At 41.8% G+C, this 21,049-nt stretch overlaps 1 protein-coding gene across 4 annotated transcripts in view; it reads left to right on the top strand.

Moving 5' to 3' along the window:
- Positions 1 to 21,049, top strand: part of SACS (sacsin molecular chaperone) — a 137,306-nt gene that overhangs the window by 9,463 nt on the left and 106,794 nt on the right. Inside the window, exon 1 of one of the 4 annotated variants that reach the window (XM_057490273.1) lies at positions 7,462 to 7,721. The exons of the other annotated variants lie outside the window; for them this stretch is intronic. The gene's annotated coding sequence lies outside the window, so the exon portion shown is untranslated. Of the gene's footprint in view, positions 1 to 7,461; positions 7,722 to 21,049 lie in introns of those variants that run through there. 4 annotated transcript variants of the gene reach the window in all.

The following is a 21,049-nucleotide window of genomic DNA, read 5'->3' as shown; positions in this document are numbered from 1 at the left end:
AATATCATAGAAACAGCAATGATATAATAAATCTTGCTAATATTTATCGAAGGGCTGAGCCAGGTGTGGTGCAGAAAGCTTTATGTATATAGGCCCATTTATTCCATACAAACACTCCGTAAGTATTATTATCATACCCATTTTACATTTAAGGTAGCTGAGGCATTGTCAGGGGGCGGTTGTTTATTCTCCTCAGTTTTTGTCCCTGCCCCAACAAAGAATTGAAGGACAGAGACAGAGTAGTGAAACAGAGTGAATGTTTTATTTAAAGTTACCCACTTAAAGAGAGAGAAAGTGTGGGCATCCTCAAAGAGGAGGTGCCTGAAAGGTTGGGGGTTCCCCCTTTTAAGGATTTTTCAGGAATGTGACAGAGGGTTACAGGTTATAGAGTTGTTAAGTGGTCTGAAGATGTTTATCTTTGGTTAGAGACATTAAGTCTCTTCTCTTCTATTATCAGTCCTCTAGGTAATTCTGCAAAAGTAACACAATAAGTTTACTGATCTGCTTCCTCTCCAGGAGAGCAGCTTCCCTTTGGGAATGTATCAATCAAGACTGCCTGCCCAGCCCCCAAGTTATTGTCTGTTTGCTAAAGAGTATGTGAATCTTATTTCCTAACTTGCTGCCTTTAAAAATGGAACTGTAGCTTTAAGATGGAATCTTTCCTGTTATTACTATACTGTTTATATCTGGGCTTATTTGGGAAATCGATCATGGTGCTTGTCTCTTGCCCAGGTTACAAATTACTTGATTAGGGGTTGGAGGAGGGAAAAAAAACAGCATGCAGGTTCGGTTAAAGAAAAAGCTGGGCCTTTGAGCAGGCTAAAGTGAATCCTATGATGGCATGATCTAATTGACACAGTGAAGACGTGGGCTGTGCTGGGATACTTTTCATTATCTGGGGAATATCTGGACATTCCAAGTTACTTGTGGCCTTTGGAGCTTTAACTGATTTGCTTGTTAATTCTGTGAGTCTTTTCTGACTCTCTAGTTTTATCTGGTTAACTCTTCGAGTCCCTTTGAGTGGGCTTACTGGCCTTATTCTCTCTCCACCCCGCTCATACCCATTTTTCTGCCTAACAGCATGAAGACAAGTTGTGTGTCCAGGGCCCACAGGGGCAGTGGGAAGCCAGAGCTTGAGCATAGTCGGTGCGATGTCTGAGCCATTGTGCCACATTGCCCTGCATCACCATGGGGCCGCCATCCTCATGAAACCCTGTATGACTTCCTCATACCTTGTAAATCCCAAGAAACTCCTGGAATGCTCATCTAAAAAGGAATGTGGTTCTTCTTACTCCCTGCTGGTGGGAATGTCGATGGATGAAGTCTTTCTTGAAAGTCTTTCTTGAGAACAATTTGGCAAGTCTCGTCTAAAAGGCTTTAAACATGTCCATCTTGTTTGATACTGTATTAACTTTAAAGAGTATAGTATAAGGGAATTATCCTAAATTGGTACAATGATTATAGCTGTAATCAGGTATATCTGAAATATCCAATAGTTGGAAAATTAACTCAAAGCACGTTATAATGCAACTGAGATGCAAAAATATGCCTTCATTAAAAATTATGTTTTAAAAGGACAAAAATATGTAGAAAAATGTTCAAAGAGTTTTGTTATGTGCAAGAAAATGCAGTCTTAAACAGTAAGTATATTGTGGCTCTAATTTTGCAAAGGATACACTAATGGTGAAATTTTAAACCAAGATAAGCACTTTAAATGGATAGAATCATTAAACAATACATATTGAAAATTTAAGTCCTATGACCCAGCCATTCTACTCCATATTACCCACCTGAGGAATATAGTCACATAGACAGAAAAGCAATGCAGATTTATTTTTTAAAAATACAAGTTGGAAATCACCTTAATACCTATTAAGAAAGAACTAAATACACTGTTAGAAAGAATGGGGTCGAAATATAAGAATGTTTGCTGACAGATTGTGAGTAAAAAAAACAAGTTGTAGAAAGGAACGTACAATTTATATTGCTTTGAAGATTCTGTATTATATGTTGCTATGTTTGTGTGAGTATGCAATATGGAAAAAAATCTAGATTTACTCTAGAAGGAGACACACTGTATGATATTGGTTACATTGCTGAGGTGAGAAATAGGGAATGTGCTGGTAATAAAGGAAAGTTAGTTTTAGCTGCAAAGTTTGAATCATTTATGAATGCAACTATATGTGAGCTTGCACAGTTAAAAGTTAAATAACATTTTGAGTATTAAACAAAAAGGAAAGAAAGAAAAAAATTGAGAGTGGCTATCTTTGATCTTTTTTCTTTATTATTGACTTCATCCCATTAAATTAAGAATTATAGCTCTGATTCAAAACCTGAAATTCTATACTTTATAACCCTTACATATGATAAATGTCCAGTCAATAATTTTTGATTGAATTCCTTCTCTGTCTAAAATGTACCTCCCAACACTACTTAATTTTCTTTGTGACAATTATTTGACCTTTGGCATATATGCTTATTTTTGTGTATTTGGTCTTTCCCACTAGAATCTAAGTTCCACAGGGTGGGGCCTTTGTTTGGTTTCCTGCTATGCACTGCGGCCCATAGGCTCAGGCCTTACAGATAGAGGACATACTGTAAGTAAATAAATGGTCACTGATGCACCATATAGCTAGGAAATAATCTGGACTGATTTATACCCTCTAAAATACCAACAGTGTTATTCTGATTAGTTGATTTTTATAGATTTAAAATGAATCACTTTTCAAGTTTTATAAGACCACAACTAGTATGTTGTGTTTTGTGGCCTCAAGGAGGCATGGGTATTACTTTTCCAGTGAGTTGATAGTTGATCATCCTGTAAACTAGTATGCTCTTTTTTTTTTAAGTGACCAAGGCAGCTTCAAGCACCACCTTAAAAATTTATTATAATTTTGCCTATACTGCATCATGTGGCAGAATTGGTTATGCTGTAATTAAGATGCAAGAAGTTAGCTATTCTTCACTGTAATATTGTTATATTGTGATGCAGGGACAAAAGGAACATGTTTTTGGCTTTGTTCTGAAAGCTACTTATGAGAAAGCTATATAGTGATAGTCTTTGTTGATACGTCTCTGCGACTATGCCTCAGAAGACTCAGTTGTTCTGGAACACTGTAGTGCTCAAAAACTGCAGGGCATGTTAAATCACAGCCAAGTTCTAGGAACTGACTTCTTAGAAACTAGTTCAGGGAACCAATGGGAGTCTGTAACTGTAGGAGAAGAAAACATTTTTTTCCCTCTACCCTCTCAGGTCCTGCAGTGGGACTCTGGAAATTAAACTGACAAAAGACAGAGTAACAAGAAAAAAGTGCACAAATTTTAATAATGTGTGCCATGTGCATACACGTGGAGAAACTAGATGTGTCCTAACTCAAAGGGGTGCTTAGAACTTGGGACTCATGTAAGAGTTTAACAAAGAACAGTAAGTTTGTAGAGATGTGAGAAGACAAAGGAGACGGGATTTAGGCTTTTAAAAGTGGCAAACCATGGGAAGGTAAATGTAAGGGGAAATTAATAGCAGATAGGGGTGGTTTTAACAAAGTTTGCTCTGATAAGAGTTCAAAGCCCTCTCTGGTAAGAGGAGGATAAAGAGTTTTCTGTGTCGGTTGCTTCTCCACTGTCTTCAGTTCAAAATAATTTTTATGCTGAAGGGTCATAAGTAATAGCAGCATATTCTGGTCCCCCACATAACACAGCAAAGTGTGAGAACGAATTGGCCAGAGGAAGAGGTGGGCTGTATCCCACACCCCCCCTGTTCAGCTAACATTGGTCACACGCCTTCTACACCTCCACCCCGGGCTAGAAGCTGTGGGGGGTTTGAGAGAAATCTACAGCACAGCTGGTACCCTTGCTGGCCGGCTCAGTTGCACCCATGGAACCAGAGTGCTACGATATCACACCTCTGTTCATTGTTACTCCTGCTGTTCACATGTTCACACCTGAAGGTGTGTGTGTCCTTCTTAGAACACATCACGGGGGGTTTTATTGCTGTTGTTAGAAATGTCTTGAGGTTGTATAGGTAGTTTTTAATATTCCCATTTCACAGATGAAGAAACTGAGGGTCAAAAAGCACAGCTGACTTGCCTAGACACTCACTGGTTTATCAGGACCAAATCCACATCTACCCTACTAAACTGCCAAAAGCATTGTGGAGATTGAGAAAGACTGCATTATGTACACACAGGTGAGTCAACAGAATACGTGACAAAGATATGAAAGCTAAGACTCCAGAATTATGAGTAGATACTGAGATTGAGCTGACATCTCTCAGGGTGCAACATCTCTTGGTGGCCATTTCTGAGTTGATAAAAATATGACTCATACAATTTGTGGGAGAGGGTCAAGAAGGTCTTGGGTGGTCTTCAGGCCTCACAGGAAGAAGGTTAGGCCATATGACATGGCTGGAAAGGACGAATGGGCCAGGGCAAGAACAATGGCTGGGAGTCACCCAGGAGAAGGAGCCATTGGGTTGGTGACACTAGCTTGTTAAAAGCCCTGGACAAGTGGCAAAGTCTGGCTAAGCCTTCAAGATTCTGGGCAAGTCTGGAGCTAGATAATGCTTTGTTACACCATTTTCTAGCGTCAGCTTAAGGGGAGGTGAAGATGTGTACATTGACAGTCAATCTTTGACCAGAACATGGAAGATTCATGATTCACTGATCAGAAACCTTTCGCTTCTTGACATTTTTAGGATGAAGACTAAATTTTTTGATAATAAGCCTGAATACTATAAATGGTACCATGCATTTAACTGAAGTCACATGGTTTATTGAGTGTGCTTGTGGATCTGGACAGCGGCAGGGGTCCAGGGCTGATGTTATACATGAAACCACCTTCAGAGTGCAGGTAAAGCCACATACAAACACAAGCAAGTTATTGTAACGGTAAAAAGCATGTCATGTGCAATGCTTGTGAACGTATTGACACCTTATGCTCTACATCACTAAGCTATTTCTACAAAACCGTAGTTTTTAAAAAATTTTTTAGGAGAGCAAGTGAGAGGCTTTTATTTAGAGATGAAGTGAGAGGACAGAGCTCCTGGCTCATGCCGGGTGGGGACAAGAGAGCCCCCCAGAGTTTCACTTTTATGCAGTGTGAGTAGGTGGGCAAAACGGCATAACCTTTCTGAAAACAATATATATCAACTAGAAGTCCAACAGTCGGGACTTGGTTGAATTAATTATGGTATAACTAAGAAGAACTATCATGCCAGTATTAAAAAATATGTTCTCAATAAATGAAAGAGAAATAGTCTCAGTGTAAAGTTAAGTGGGAAAACTGGGTACAAAACATATAGATGGCATAGATCTCAAAAGATGAAGAACACTTATTTCAGATGGTAGCATTTTGGGTTTTATTACTTGTATTTTCTAAATAGACATTGCCTTTCTAATTAGCATAAAACAATAACTGTCATTTTAGAAAAATAACTAGATTTTGCCCTTTAGTTGCAAAAATATCACCAAATAAGTGACAGCACAAGACCACGGGACCCCATATATAACTGACTGCTTTTGTGTGGATGTGAGGATGGTATAGGCTGAGCCCAAGACCCACCTTCCTGTCTGCACACAGAGCCATTGGGAAGCAGGGAGCAGTTTGAAGACTCACTTTTGATGAATAAAGAATATATCTAAGAGAGCAAAGAAGCAGTTGGAGTCATCTAGGCCTGGGGTAAAGAAAGCCTGCCTCTGGGTGGCTGCAATAACTGCCCAGAAGGAGAGAGTCGGGTAGAGGGTGTGAAGTGGGGGGGGGGCTTTGGGGTAGGGGTGGTGTAGGGAGGCTGCACTGCAGGGCCATCCACACTGAGGCATCTGGCCCAGAGGGCAGAGAGCCCTAGCATCCTGCCTGCAGCAGCCTCTTGGTCCCCCAGACACGTCTTCTTGCTCCCAGAGCTGGATGTGACTCAGCACGGGGTCTTGTGCAGAGGATCTCAAACCCAGCCACGGGAATCCCACTGCTGGTTTGCTCTTGAGAAGGTGTCAGAGGCAGAGTCCCCCTGCACGCCCAGCAGCATGACTTCCTAAAAGTTCACTTTCTACATCTCTTTCCCAGAAGTCACGCTCATCCTAGACACCCTTGTCCTCCCTCTCCCTCACCTGCCCTGCCCCTCCCGCCACTTTCTGTGAGAAGTCTGCCCTCTGCCCGGGATCCCCTCTCCAGGAGACCCTTCTAGCAGGGCCATCCCATCCCTCTCGCAGGGTGATCTGCTCTCTGCGTCTCCACTCCGTACATCCCGCCACCCCTGCCCTTAGCAAAACACAGTGATTTTCTTTAGCACCCACTTTCCTAGGAAGATGGGGGAGTGGGGAGTCACCCATACTTGTGATTTATAACTTTGCTCCTCTGGGGCTCTACTAGCTCACGGTTATAAACAGAGATCACCAGGTGTGCACGCAGGGAACTAGACGATGACCCCAATAGCCCTACAAGAGGCGAAGTAGCTTCTGAATGGGCCGGGCTCCCCGGCAGGGGCCACACAGAACTACGGGGAGGCCAGGTGAGAGGGCTTCTCGGGACACTGTTTCTCCCTGGTAGAAGCTGGTCGCATGGTGATTTTGTTAGGACAAGACATTTCTGTCTTCTCTCCTAGGACATCACATATAACTGGGTCTGCGAGTCTAGGATGTGGAAGAGATGCCATTAGGTTTGGTGTCTTGAGTGGCAGCCCTGCACAGGGCCGCACTGCAGAGGGCAGGTGGCTGTGCCGTGGAAGTGAAGGCTGCCCTCTGTGGCCTGCTGTGGCCTTCCCCAGGAGAGCTAGCCTTTCCAGGCCTGGAGTTTGCTGAGCTGGGTTAGGTGTTTTACTCAGAGGAAGCAACCAGGGGCTTCAAAGCTCCAGCAACTCTAGATAAGCACCAATTCTAGATAAGACTTCTATTAATGAAGTAGGCAGTTCTCCTTGGAGCCTATAATGAGGCCTATGGGACACCCAAGGCAGGTAGGGGGCAGGTATTTACAAAAGCAGACTCTCTTGGTATTTCGCGTCCCCCCTTTGTGGGAAGTGAGAAGAGAGAATTGTATTTGATTTACTGTAACAATATTCTTGTCATTACGTTGATAGTAATGGTGAAGACTTAGGACATTTTATAGTTATAACATTTCACAGTTTACCAAGCATATTGAGTGCTTTTTTTCTTTTTAACTGTTGAAACTTCATAACCAAATCCAAATAAAATACATAAAGCACTTCGTGAGCTATAACCTGCAATGCAAATATAACATGCTATTGTATCTTATCAGCGAGTGTGTGGCTGATGTGTTTGTATTTAATTTTTTTAAGTTCTGTAACTTTTCCAGTCTGGACATTGCCTGTTCACAGCTCTTCCTTTTCGATGAAGTAAATGAGACCCACGACTGGCTTGTCTCACTGCTAACATTTAATAGGGCCAGTCTTTGCCACCATGCCTACCTCCTAAAGTTAATCTTGCGATTTGGAGAGAATTGAAAATGCACTCCCTGTTGTTTGGCACCGCCAGCCTGAGCCGCTATGCCGCACTCTGCGGCGTTATTGAAACCTCAGGCGGACGATCGTCCTATCTCTTTAAAAAGAAAAAAAAAAAAAAGGCCGGCGGGGGCGACGGGGGCGGGGCCGCGGTGACTGCGGCATCGCCTGCCGTCCGCCGGTCCCGGGGCGGCAGCGGGGACCGTTGCGCTGCAACCTGCCGGTGGGACAAAAGGAAAACGAAGGCGCGGAGGCGCGGTGCTGACAGGCCGCAGTGAGTATCTGCGGGTGCAGCTCGGTGACAGCGGGAGGGGAAGTGGAGCAGCTCGTGGGAGAGAGCGGCCCGCGGCGGGGCGGGCCATTCAGCCCTCCGAGCCGGGTCGGAACCGGGTCGGGCCGCCACTGCAGTCGTCTGCGGAGACCCGTGACCACCTTCCTAGGGTCCCCGCCGCGTGAGAGGGCACACAGTCTTCTCTCAGGTGTTGTGCAGCTGCGGGTAATGGCTGCTTTTTAAAATGTGCGGTTTGGGCTGGCAGCTCGCGAGTTGGAGGGTGAGGCGCCAGCTGCAGCGTTACTAGAGAGATGGCTGTGGGGGCGACGCTCGGGCCGCCGGCTTTGTCAGCTAAACTCCGCCCTGGGCTGCGGTGTTTGGCCACAAAACGGGCCCATTGCTGTAAGGAGTGTGGGGTCAAGAGTCCTGCTGAATAATAAAGTGGGATTCTCACAGTCGCTTATAGTTGAGTTTATAGTAAGTGTCCTCATTTTAAACAGCATGCCCTTGAATGATTCCATGTACTGTAGTTATATAATAATGTTTGAAAAATCCTGTTTTTTTTAGTTAAAAACATCTTATGTAGCTTTTCAATTTTCTTTTAAGAAGCGATCATTAAATTCTTAGAAAGAGTGTCCTCCCAGTTTTAACAACAAAAATCTGAGACTTTTTCTCCAGACAAGGTTAGTGCCTCAGCGCAGAGAGCTGGGTTTGTTTCTAATATATAAATGGTGTTGGCTTAATTTTGTCCTCTCTGAGGGATAAAAGCTGCTTCTATTTAAGTAAAAGGAGGGATGCAGGTCGATTCCTGTGCTTCCCAAGCACAAGCTGCCCTGAAGTTCTCTCCGAGAGGGGCTCTCTATGTCACCACCAGTGCAGATAAAATAACTGACAATCCCATTTTCTTTGTCACGTGAAAGGTAAATCTCCCACATTATTTTTGTTTGAACTGCTCGTTGATAACCAGATACAGACCAGGTTAATGCGCATGGTGATTATGTCCCGAGGATTTACCGATGACCAACCAGCTTTCTTTTCCTTCTTTGGCTTTGGATAAGTGACGCTCTTTTCCAGTTCCTTTTCCTCTTTCCTCCTTGCTGTGCCCTTCATCATTTACCTTCTCTGGCTTTGGGGCTGGCCAGTTTTCCCCTTCTTTTCTTTTGGTCGAGACTGCTTCAGTCTCCCTTTCAAACAAGCCAGATTTTCTATATTCCCCGTATTTTCCTTGTACTTTGCTTGGTTGGTAAGCTCTTTCCCATGATTGATATGGTGTTTTCTATTCTTCAAATAATAGGAAGAGAAGCCTGATCACAGGTTTGAGGCCAAGGTGAGCTTACACCAGAAGCACCTCTTGCATTGTTGGGTTATGCTGGATGTTCCCTCAGAAACTGCAGGTTCAAACCATGGCTCTGGCATGCTCTGGCTCCGCAGTTAGAACTCCCTTAATTTCTGTGTTTGGCAGGTCCTTCCCATGTTAGATGCCAGCAATTGTTGTTCACACAGCTGTCACAGGGTTGAAACAAGGAACTGCATGGGAAGGCACTGGCACAGCACTTGGCACCATGTACCCATTTTGCAGGGCTTCTGTCTTTTTCCCATTCAGCTCACTCATCTACCTATCCACCCACCCACACAGAAACCTGCTAATGTGCTTTCTCATATCCTTTCCCTAAAGTAATGCATTTTAGAATGATCTTTTTTGACCAAGTACATCTTAATCAGCTCTGATTAAGTACCAAAAAATATGTTCAGTACATACTAAGGACCACTTACCTGTAGTGCTGACCTTTCCATGTTGCCACAGAAGTGTTCTATTGGAGAAGGGAAGGCCAACTCCCTTTGTAGATAGAGCTCCTATGAAATCCTTGATGCTGGCCCAAGTGATGGGAATAGTGACTGTCCTGCCATTGAGTCCAAGTGAGAACGGCTAAATGCAGTTGATGCAAAGGGTGCCAAATTGGAAATCAGGACGGTTTCTGTCGCTATTCTCATCTTGGACAACCTGGGTGGCAATTTGTTCTTTGTATTGCCAATCCTGTTACTATTTTAATTTCTATTTTTTGTGTCTCCTTGCCACCTTTCCTTCAATTAGCACATTGTACCAGATTTCCAAGTCTAGGATGGCGCCATTGTGCCAGTACCTAAGGGGGAACATAATGAAATTGGAAGAAGCGCTGGATGGGAATCACAGGTTATGGTCCTAGCTCGACCATGGCTTCTTTTTTTTTTTTTTTTTTTTTTTTTTTTTAATTAATTATTTTTTATTGAAGGGTAGTTGACATACAGTATTACATTACATGAGTTTCAAGTGTACAACACAGTGGTAGAACATTTATATACATAATTCTAGGTTCCAGCTATCACCCTACCAAGCTGTTACAATATCTTGACTATATTCCTTATGCTATACATTACATCCCGGTTACTTATTTATTTTACCATTGGAAGTCTGTCCTTTTTTTTTTTTTTTTTTTTTTTTTTTTTTTTTGTGAGGGCATCTCTCATATTTATTGATCAAATGGTTGTTAACGACAATAAAATTCTGTATAGGGGAGTCAATGCTCAATGCACAATCATTATTCCACCCCAAGCCTAATTTTTGTCAGTCTCCAATCTTCTGAGGCATAACAAACAAGTTTTTACATGGAGAACAAATTCTTACATAATGAATAAGTTACATAGTGAACAGTACAAGGGCAGTCATCACAGAAACTTTCGGTTTTGCTCATGCATTATGAACTATAAACAGTCAGTTCAAATATGAATACTCATTTGGTTTTTATACTTCATTTATATGTGGATACCACATTTCTCTCTTTATTATTATGATTTTTAATAAAATGCTGAAGTGGTAGGTAGATACAAGATAAAGGTAGAAAACATAGTTTAGTGTTGTAAGAGAGCACATGTAGATGATCAGGTGTGTGCCTGTAGACTATGTGTTAATCCAAGCTAGACCAGAGCAATAAAACATCCACGTATGCAGAAGATTTCTCTCAGAACGGGGGGGTGAGGTTCTAAGCCTCACCTCTGTTGACCCCCAATTTCTCACCTGATGGCCCCCCTGCGACTGTGCCTGTCTTAGGTTGTTCCTCCCTTGAGGAATCTTACCCGTCTCTGGCTAACCAGTCATCTTCCGGGGCCATACAGGGAAATGTGAAGTTGGTAAGTGAGAGAGAAGCCTTATTGTTTGAAAAAGTTAGCTTTTTACTTCTTTGCATATTTATGCCCTGTGGCTTCTATGCCCAGCATTTGTCTTGAGGTATCTTTACCACTTGGAAGAATTATGATACTCGGTAAATTTGATATGAGGCACGAATTCTATTTAAGGGTTGTAATTAGGAAGGAAGAAGAAAACCTATAGAAGTAGCAGGTGGAAGAAAACATGGGAAGATTGATTATTTCTTTGATATATCTTCTTGTAGAGTAACTTCAGCATGTATAGGTTTTAAGCTACTACTTAAATTGCACACACACATTAACATAATAGGAGTATAGTTACATAACCAAAGCATATCTGTAATTACTAGCCATCTGCAGTGAAACCAAGAAAACCAGTTAGGCACCTTAGGCATTTGTGAAAACTTATCTATGATATGGTGGATATTGTCCAAATGAACTTGAACAGTCTGAGAGAAATCAGACAAATTAAAACAACCCATTCCTGGGGACTGTTCACATGCCATATGTTCTTTTAACAATAAATAGTTTGTAGTTGTAAGACTTTGGAGCGCTACAATTTGCACTTCTCCAAATTCTTGGTTGAGTTCCAACAGTATAGATCCAGTCCAATTTTGTTGTTTTACTGTATGCACAGGCCAGCTTAGATATCTCCTTCCTCATTCCCATGGCAAGTCCAGGAACTGGTGGGATGAGTGCATCTACAGCTGTAGCAGTGCGTGGATCTTTGTTGGGGTTTTTTGATGATCATCTTCTGGCATGAGTCTTCCAGAGAGTGCAGATGTTGGAAGTTCTTTTTCATATCGTATCTTAGTTCATTATCGGGGTAGCCCAATTAGGCTTTGATCCTCTGTATAAACACAAACAGACCCTTTGCCTACACTTTTATATGCCCTTTATACCCTTGTGTAGAACTCGTTGGAGGTTACCACACAGGAACTGCCCTTTTTTTTTTTTTTTTTTTTTGCTATCACTAATCTACACTTACATGACGAATATTATGTTTACTAGGCTCTCCCCTGTACCAGGTGTCCCCTATAAACCCCTTTACAGTCACTGTCCATCAGCATAGCAAAATGTTGTAGAATCACTACTTGCCTTCTCTGTGTTGTACAGCCCTCCCTTTTCTCCTACCCCCCCATGCATGTTAATCTTAATACCCCCCTACTTCTCCCCCCCTTATCCCTCCCTACCCACCCATCCTCCCCAGTCCCTTTCCCTTTGGTACCTGTTAGTCCATTCTTGAGTTCTGTGATTCTGCTGCTGTTTTGTTCCTTCAGTTTTTCCTTTGTTCTTATATTCCACAGATAAGTGAAATCATTTGGTATTTCTCTTTCTCCGCTTGGCTTGTTTCACTGAGCATAATACCCTCCAGCTCCATCCATGTTGCTGCAAATGATTGGATTTGCCCTTTTCTTATGGCTGAGTAGTATTCCATTGTGTATATGTACCACATCTTCTTTATCCATTCATCTATTGATGGACATTTAGGTTGCTTCCAATTCTTGGCTATTGTAAATAGTGCTGCAATAAACATAGGGGTGCATCTGTCTTTCTCAAACTTGATTGCTGCATTCTTAGGGTAAATTCCTAGGAGTGGAATTCCTGGGTCAAATGGTAAGTCTGTTTTGAGCATTTTGATGTACCTCCATACTGCTTTCCACAATGGTTGAACTAACTTACATTCCCACCAGCAGTGTAGGAGGGTTCCCCTTTCTCCACAGCCTCGCCAACATTTGTTGTTGTTTGTCTTTTGGATGGCAGCCATCCTTACTGGTGTGAGGTGATACCTCATTGTAGTTTTAATTTGCATTTCTCTGATAATTAGCGATGTGGAGCATCTTTTCATGTGTCTGTTGGCCATCTGTATTTCTTTTTTGGAGAACTGTCTGTTCAGTTCCTCTGCCCATTTTTTAATTGGGTTATTTGTTTTTTGTTTGTTGAGGCATGAGAGCTCCTTATATATTCTGGACGTCAAGCCTTTATCGGATGTGTCATTTTCAAATATATTCTCCCATACTGTAGGGATCCTTCTTGTTCTATTGATGGTGTCTTTTGCTGTACAGAAGCTTTTCAGCTTAATATAGTCCCCCTTACTCATTTTTGCTGTTGTTTTCCTTGCCCGGGGAGATATGTTCAAGAAGAGGTCACTCATGTTTATGTCTATGAGGTTTTCGCCTATGTTTTCTTCCAAGAGTTTAATGGTTTCATGGCTTACATTCAGGTCTTTGATCCATTTTGAGTTTACTTTTGTATATGGGGTTAGACAATGGTCCAGTTTCATTCTCCTACATGTAGCTGTCCAGTTTTGCCAGCACCACCTGTTGAAGAGACTGTCATTTCGCCATTGTATGTCCATGGCTCCTTTATCAAATATTAATTGACCATATATGTCTGGGTTAATGTCTGGATTCTCTAGTCTGTTCCATTGGTCTGTGGCTCTGCTCTTGTGCCAGTACCAAATTGTCTTGATTACTATGGCTTTATAGTAGAGCTTGAAGTTGGGGAGTGAGATCCCCCCTACTTTATTCTTCTTTCTCAGGATTGCTTTGGCTATTCGGGGTCTTTGGTGTTTCCATATGAATTTTTGAATTATTTGTTCCAGTTCATTGAAGAATGTTGCTGGTAGTTTCATAGGGATTGCATCAAATCTGTATATTGCTTTGGGCAGGATGGCCATTTTGACGATATTAATTCTTCCTAGCCATGAGCATGGGATGAGTTTCCATCTGTTAGTGTCCCCTTTAATTTCTCTTAAGAGTGACTTGTAGTTTTCAGAGTATAAGTCTTTCACTTCTTTGGTTAGGTTTATTCCTAGGTATTTTATTTTTTTTGATGCAATTGTGAATGGAGTTGTTTTCCTGATTTCTCTTTCTGTTGGTTCATTGTTAGTATATAGGAAAGCCACAGATTTCTGTGTGTTGATTTTGTATCCTGCAACTTTGCTGTATTCCGATATCAGTTCTAGTAGTTTTGGGGTGGAGTCTTTAGGGTTTTTTATGTACAGTATCATGTCATCTGCAAATAGTGACAGTTTAACTTCTTCTTTACCAATCTGGATTCCTTGTATTTCTTTATTTTGTCTGATTGCCGTGGCTAGGACCTCCAGTACTATGTTAAATAACAGTGGAGAGAGTGGGCATCCCTGTCTAGTTCCCGATCTCAGAGGAAATGCTTTCAGCTTCTCGCTGTTCAATATAATGTTGGCTGTGGGTTTATCATAGATGGCCTTTATTATGTTGAGGTACTTGCCCTCTATTCCCATTTTGCTGAGAGTTTTTAACATGAATGGATGTTGAACTTTGTCAAATGCTTTTTCAGCATCTATGGAGATGATCATGTGGTTTTTGTCTTTCTTTTTGTTGATGTGGTGGATGATGTTGATGGACTTTCGAATGTTGTACCATCCTTGCATCCCTGGAATGAATCCCACTTGGTCATGGTGTATGATCCTTTTGATGTATTTTTGAATTCGGTTTGCTAATATTTTGTTGAGTATTTTTGCATCTACGTTCATCAGGGATATTGGTCTGTAGTTTTCTTTTTTGGTGGGGTCTTTGCCTGGTTTGGGTATTAGGGTTATGTTAGCTTCATAGAATGAGTTTGGTAGTATCCCCTCCTCCTCTATTTTTTGGAAAACTTTAAGGAGAATGGGTATTATGTCTTCCCTGTATGTCTGATAAAATTCCGAGGTAAATCCATCTGGCCCGGGGGTTTTGTTCTTTGGTAGTTTTTTGATTACCTCTTCAATTTCGTTGCTGGTAATTGGTCTGTTTAGATTTTCTGTTTCTTCCTGGGTCAATCTTGGAAGGTTATATTTTTCTAGGAAGTTGTCCATTTCTCCTAGGTTTCCCAGCTTGTTAGCATATAGGTTTTCATAGTATTCTCCAATAATTCTTTGCATTTCCGTGGGGTCCGTCGTGATTTTTCCTTTCTCGTTTCTGATACTGTTGATTTGTGTTGATTCTCTTTTCTTCTTAATAAGTCTGGCTAGAGGCTTATCTATTTTGTTTATTTTCTCGAAGAACCAGCTCTTGGTTTCATTGATTTTTGCTATTGTTTTATTCTTCTCAATTTTATTTATTTCTTCTCTGATCTTTATTATGTCCCTCCTTCTGCTGACCTTAGGCCTCATCTGTTCTTCTTTTTCCAATTTCGATAATTGTGACATTAGACCATTCATTTGGGATTGCTCTTCCTTTTTTAAATATGCTTGGATTGCTATATACTTTCCTCTTAAGACTGCTTTTGCTGTGTCCCACAGAAGTTGGGGCTTAGTGTTGTTGTTGTCATTTGTTTCCATATATTGCTGGATCTCCATTTTTATTTGGTCATTGATCCATTGATTATTTAGGAGCGTGTTGTTAAGCCTCCATGTGTTTGTGAGCCTCTTTGCTTTCTTTGTACAGTTTATTTCTAGTTTTATGCCTTTGTGGTCTGAAAAGTTGGTTGGTAGGATTTCAATCTTTTGGAATTTTCTGAGGCTCTTTTTGTGGCCTAGTATGTGGTCTATTCTGGAGAATGTTCCATGTGCACTTGAGAAGAATGTATATCCCGCTGCTTTTGGATGTAGAGTTCTATAGATGTCTATTAGGTCCATCTGCTCTACTGTGTTGTTCAGTGCTTCCGTGTCCTTACTTATTTTCTGCCCAGTGGATCTATCCTTTGGGGTGAGTGGTGTGTTGAAGTCTCCTAGAATGAATGCATTGCAGTCTATATCCCCCTTTAGTTCTGTTAGTATTTGTTTCACATATGCTGGTGCTCCTGTGTTGGGTGCATATATATTTAGAATGGTTATATCCTCTTGTTTGACTGAGCCCTTTATCATTATGTAGTGTCCTTCTTTATCTCTTGTTACTTTCTTTGTTTTGAAGTCTATTTTGTCTGATATTAGTACTGCAACCCCTGCTTTCTTCTCACTGTTGTTTGCTTGAAATATGTTTTTCCATCCCTTGACTTTTAGTCTGTACCTGTCTTTGGGTTTGAGGTGAGTTTCTTGTAAGCAGCATATAGATGGGTCTTGCTTTTTTATCCATTCTGTTACTCTGTGTCTTTTGATTGGTGCATTCAACCCATTAACATTTAGGGTGACTATTGAAAGATATGTACTTATTGCCATTGCAGGCTTTAAATTCGTGGTTACCAAAGGTTCAAGGTTAGCCTCTTTAGTATCTTACTGCCTAACTTAGCTCGCTTATTGAGCTGTTATATACACTGTCTGGAGATTCTTTTCTTCTCTCCCTTCTTGTTCCTCCTCCTCGATTCTTTATATGTTGGGTGTTTTGTGCTGTGCTCTTTCTAGGAGTGCTCCCATCTAGAGCAGTCCCTGTAAGATGTTCTGTAGAGGTGGTTTGTGGAAAGCAAATTCCCTCAGCTTTTGTTTGTCTGGGAATTGTTTAATCCCACCGTCATATTTGAATGATAGTCGTGCTGGATACAGTATCCTTGGTTCAAGGCCCTTCTGTTTCATTGTATTAAATATATCATGCCATTCTCTTCTGGCCTGTAGGGTTTCTGTTGAGAAATCTGACGTTAGCCTGATGGGTTTCCCTTTATAGGTGACCTTTTTCTCTCTAGCTGCCTTTAACACTCTTTCCTTGTCCTTGATCTTTGCCATTTTAATTATTATGTGTCTTGGTGTTGCCCTTCTTGGATCCTTTCTGTTGGGGGTTCTGTGTATTTCCGTGGTCTGTTCGATTACTTCCTCCCCCAGTGTGGGGAAGTTTTCAGCAATTATTTCTTCTAAGATACTTTCCATCTCTTTGCCTCTCTCTTCTTCTTCTGGGACCCCCTATAATACGGATATTGCTCCTTTTAGATTGGTCACACAGTTCTCTTAATATTGTTTCATTCCTGGAGATCCTTTTGTCTCTCTCTATGTCAGCTTCTATGCGTTCCTGTTCTCTGATTTCAATTCCATCAATGGCCTCTTGCATTCTATCCATTCTGCTTATAAACCCTTCCAGAGTTTGTTTCATTTCTGCGATCTCCTTTCTGGCATCTGTGATCTCTTTCCGGACTTCATCCCATTTTTCTTGCGTATTTCTCTGCATCTCTGTCAGCATGTTTATGATTCTTATTTTGAATTCTTTGTCAGGAAGACTGGTTAGGTCTGTCTCCTTCTCTGGTGTTGTCTCTGTGATCTTTGTCTGCCTGTAGCTTTGCCTTTTCATGGTGATAGGAATAGTGTGCAGAGCTGGGACGAGTGACGGCTGGAAGGACTTCCTTTCTTGTTGGTTTGTGGCCCTCCTCTCCTGGGAGAACAGCGGCCTCTAGTGGCTTGTGCTGCGCAGCTGCGCGCAGACAGGGCTTCTGCTTCCTGCCCGGCTGCTATGGAGTTAATCTCCGCTGTTGCTGTGGGCGTGGCCTGGCTCGGGCAGCTGCTCCAAAATGGTGGAGTCGCGTTGGAGCAGGAGCTGCTGGGAGGCTATTTATCTCCGTAAGGGGCCTCCCTGCTCCCTGCAGCCCAGGGGTTAGGGTGCCCAGAGATCCCGGATTCCCTACCTCTGGATTAAGTGACCCTCCCTGCCCCTTTAAGACTTCCAAAAAGTACCCGCCAAAACAAAACAACGACCACAAAAAAAAACAAGAAAAAAAAATTTTTTTAATTAAAAAATTTTTTTTAATTAAAAAAAAAAGGTGGTCGTTCGTTTTTCTTTATTCTCCGGTGCCAGCCTCAGGCCTCTGCTCACCGGTCTTTCTGCCCTGTTTCCCTAATATTGGGGTCCCTGTCCCTTTAAGACTTCCAAAAAGCGCTCGCCAAAACAAAGCAGCAAAAAAGCAAAAAAAAAAAATGGTCGCGCGCTTTTCTTATGTCCTCTGTCGCCCAGCCTCCAGTGCCTGCTCACTGTTCTTGCTGCCCTGTTTTCCCAGAATCGAGGGCCCTGCACTCTGGCCCGGATGGCTGGGGCTGGGTGCTCGGCAGCCCTGGGCTCCGTCTCCCTCCCGCTCTGCCTGCTCTTCTCCCGCCGGGAGCTGGGGGGAGGGGCGCTCGGCTCCCGCGGGGCCGGGGCTTGTATCTTACCCCCTTCGCGAGGCGCTGGGTTCTCTCAGGTGTGGATGTGGTCTGGATATTGTCCTGTGTCCTCTGGTCTTTATTCTAGGAAGGGTTGTCTTTGTTATATTTTCATAGATATATGTTGTTTTGGGAGGAGATTTCCGCTGCTCTACTCACGCCGCCATCTTCCGACCCCTCCCCTCGACCATGGCTTCTTTTGTGCTAAGTGGAACGTCATTTAACCCCATCTCTAAGATCAGAGGTACAAAGTAGATAATCTTTACATTTCCTTTAAGTCGTGGGTGCTTAATTAATATAGCTGTCTTTGGGGTAAATTCAGTTTTTGGGGTACATTCAGTTTATAACAATTATTTGATCAAGTAATGTGGCTCCTGTCATATGTGTTGTTTCTCTTCCCTCTGACAATAGCCTTATGGAACAGGCAACCCCATTTTGGAGGTTATAAAATGTAAGCTTAGGAGACAGTATACAGCCCCAACTATTTCCTATCTGTAAACTGATGAGGTTTACCAGATGTTTCTAACTTGGCTTTTCTTGCTGAACAGCAGCAAGTCTTAAGACTGCAAGCGCTGCCCTCTGTTCCCTACACCACAGTCCCTGTCTTGTGCCACTTAGAATTTATGGTGATATGAAGCTCAAGATTTTTTCCTCCTTCTCACTTTTGTAAGGAGAAATCTGAGATCCACTTACAGCAGCACTACAAACATTTGTTTTAAACATTCTGTCCTGGGCTAGACGGTGAGTCTGTCCTCTAGTCGGGAAAGTATGGACCACATATTCTTCTCACATGTTCTGAAACTACAACATTTTTAAATAAGTCATAGCCACCTGAATTTTGTCATGGGTGATTCTTTAAACTTCACAAATCTCCTTATTTCATTAAAGTACTAAGTGCTAGAGAGGAGTATGTATTTGAAGTATTGAGGTAGCCAGAATTTGTGTACTATTGTACATAGTAGTGGAGGTTTAACCTTTCTCCTTGTTCTTAATACAGTGATAAATTTAACCATTGAAAAAAGGTCCTAATAGGGTTTCTAGGTACATTATAGGAAATACTGCATAAGATAAACATATACTAAAAAATTATTTGTTATTTATTTGAAGTTCAACTTAACCAGACATATTTTTAGTTGTTAAACCTGGCAACCCTGTATTTACAGAACCTTAGTTGGTAAATTAAATAAAAGTAACTTTGAGTGTAAAGATGTTAGTTTGTTAGGTTTTTAAGCTTATAATATAAATTGCTTCCAATCCTTATCAGTTTTCCATGATATGCCAAACACCTCACTAGTGTCATTTATTAATACTTTTGTTTATCAAATGTTTAAGCTAAGTGACCATCCTAAGAAAATTCAGGTCCTGAAAAACATTATATCCAACTCACCTTCATATTCCCAGAGGCCCTGCTAATGGGTGAAAAAAAAAATACCCAAGATTTTAAATGTTATTTATGTGAAGGCAGATAACTTGGTTTTGAAAATGTAGTTGTGATACTTCATCTCTTAGAGCCTCAATTTTTTCCTTTCTATGTGGGACTGATAAAAGGTTAATAATCTCCACCTCAGAGTTCAGGTGATAGGAAAATAAAGCCTCTGGCATGGCTTTACCTGGCAGGATCCCCAAAGAAAAGTTGGTTTTTACATGAATGAATGAATATTATTTTTCCCTTCAAAATGCCAGATAATGATATTAGCCAGATACTATCAAATGAGGTAGATTTTAATCATATAAGTTATTTTTAATATATAAAAGCTTTATTGATATATAATTCATATACTATCCAACTTACCATATGGTTTATTATTGTTATGCAAAATTTTGTCTTTGAAGGTGAATTGAACTTTTAGAGGTGACCTAAGACTTTGAGGAGCTTCTGTTTTAGTGCTAGCCCCCCAAATCCCTACCTCAGCAATTAGCTCTATTGACTTATAGGACTTACAGGACTTACAGGACAAATTAATATGACTTTTCCATTTTGCAAAGATGCCTCTTTTAAAGTCTCTGCTGACTCATGTTTTGTTCTGACATTAAGGAGCCAAGGCGATTATTCTGCAGGTAATTCCAGCAGAGGCTTTCTGGGGCTCTAAGTTGGTCTGTCTGTGGCTCCTTGTTTTTGTAATGTTAGGGATTTTCAAGGGTGAATTTTTGCCACATCATAGATAATTTCACTGTCTGAATTTATTTGGTTACACATGATAAAAAGCAATGTGGATTTCTAATTCCCATCCTTAGAATGGTGTGCATCCCATTCTCAGGAGATCGCAAAAGGTAGTTCTGGCTCTTTTCTCTCCTATAAATGGGTTAAAGACTGTTTCGGTAGAAACTGCTGCTATTGCGATAGGTAAGGCTGCAGAGGGTGTGCCGTGAATGCTGACTCCCTGAAAAAGCAAAAAGGGGTAGAGGTCACCCAAAATGCCCTTGCTTCCCTCAGGACACAGCCCCTTCCTCCCCACCAGAGAGCAGGGGGTCTTACCAGTGCTAAGTCCATGCAGAAAGGATATGGTTCGAAAGTGTAATAGACACCATTCAACAAAAGGAAGGGATGTCATATCGAAGAGGAAAAAGAGTAATGGATTGCTCCTGATTTTATAGTTTTTTCATTCAAGCAGGAAAGATGTTTCTGTTCATTCCCTTGGGTGACAGCCTGGTATCCATGTTCTGGTTCCTGGGCGGTTTGCTCTGTCCTTCTTCGTTCTGGCGAAGTCTGCACTTTGTTATCCCACACTCCTCTCTGCCTGCCTCTACCAAAGGGCAGCTTTTGGTTGAGGGAGCATCACGACTTACTTATACAATGGTCATGATTTAGACCCCGAGTCTCTGGGCTCAGTGTAACTCAAAGAAATCCTCACCTTAAGTGAATAAGTGGGCTGGCAGGTTTCTTTCCTACTCCTTAAATGAGATCACATGTTGTGCCAAATCCGACTACTATTGGGAAAGCCCAGATTGCCAAAATAGGGTATTTTTGCTTGGCAGGAGAAGAGGTCACTGAATGGACACACTGTGTTTCTATTACTGTGGGCAATGGCTTCAGGCTGCAAAGCCAAATGAACCGATTCCACTGCGGGCAAGGGTGGATGTCCCAGTCCCGTTCCCTAAGAGCAGTTATAGAGCTTTGGCTGTTTGGACCCTTGAT

The sequence above is a fragment of the Manis pentadactyla genome, chromosome 2 (assembly GCF_030020395.1).
Source record: "Manis pentadactyla isolate mManPen7 chromosome 2, mManPen7.hap1, whole genome shotgun sequence".
NCBI lineage: Eukaryota > Metazoa > Chordata > Mammalia > Pholidota > Manidae > Manis > Manis pentadactyla.
This window is presented reverse-complemented; position numbering and strand designations above follow the sequence as displayed.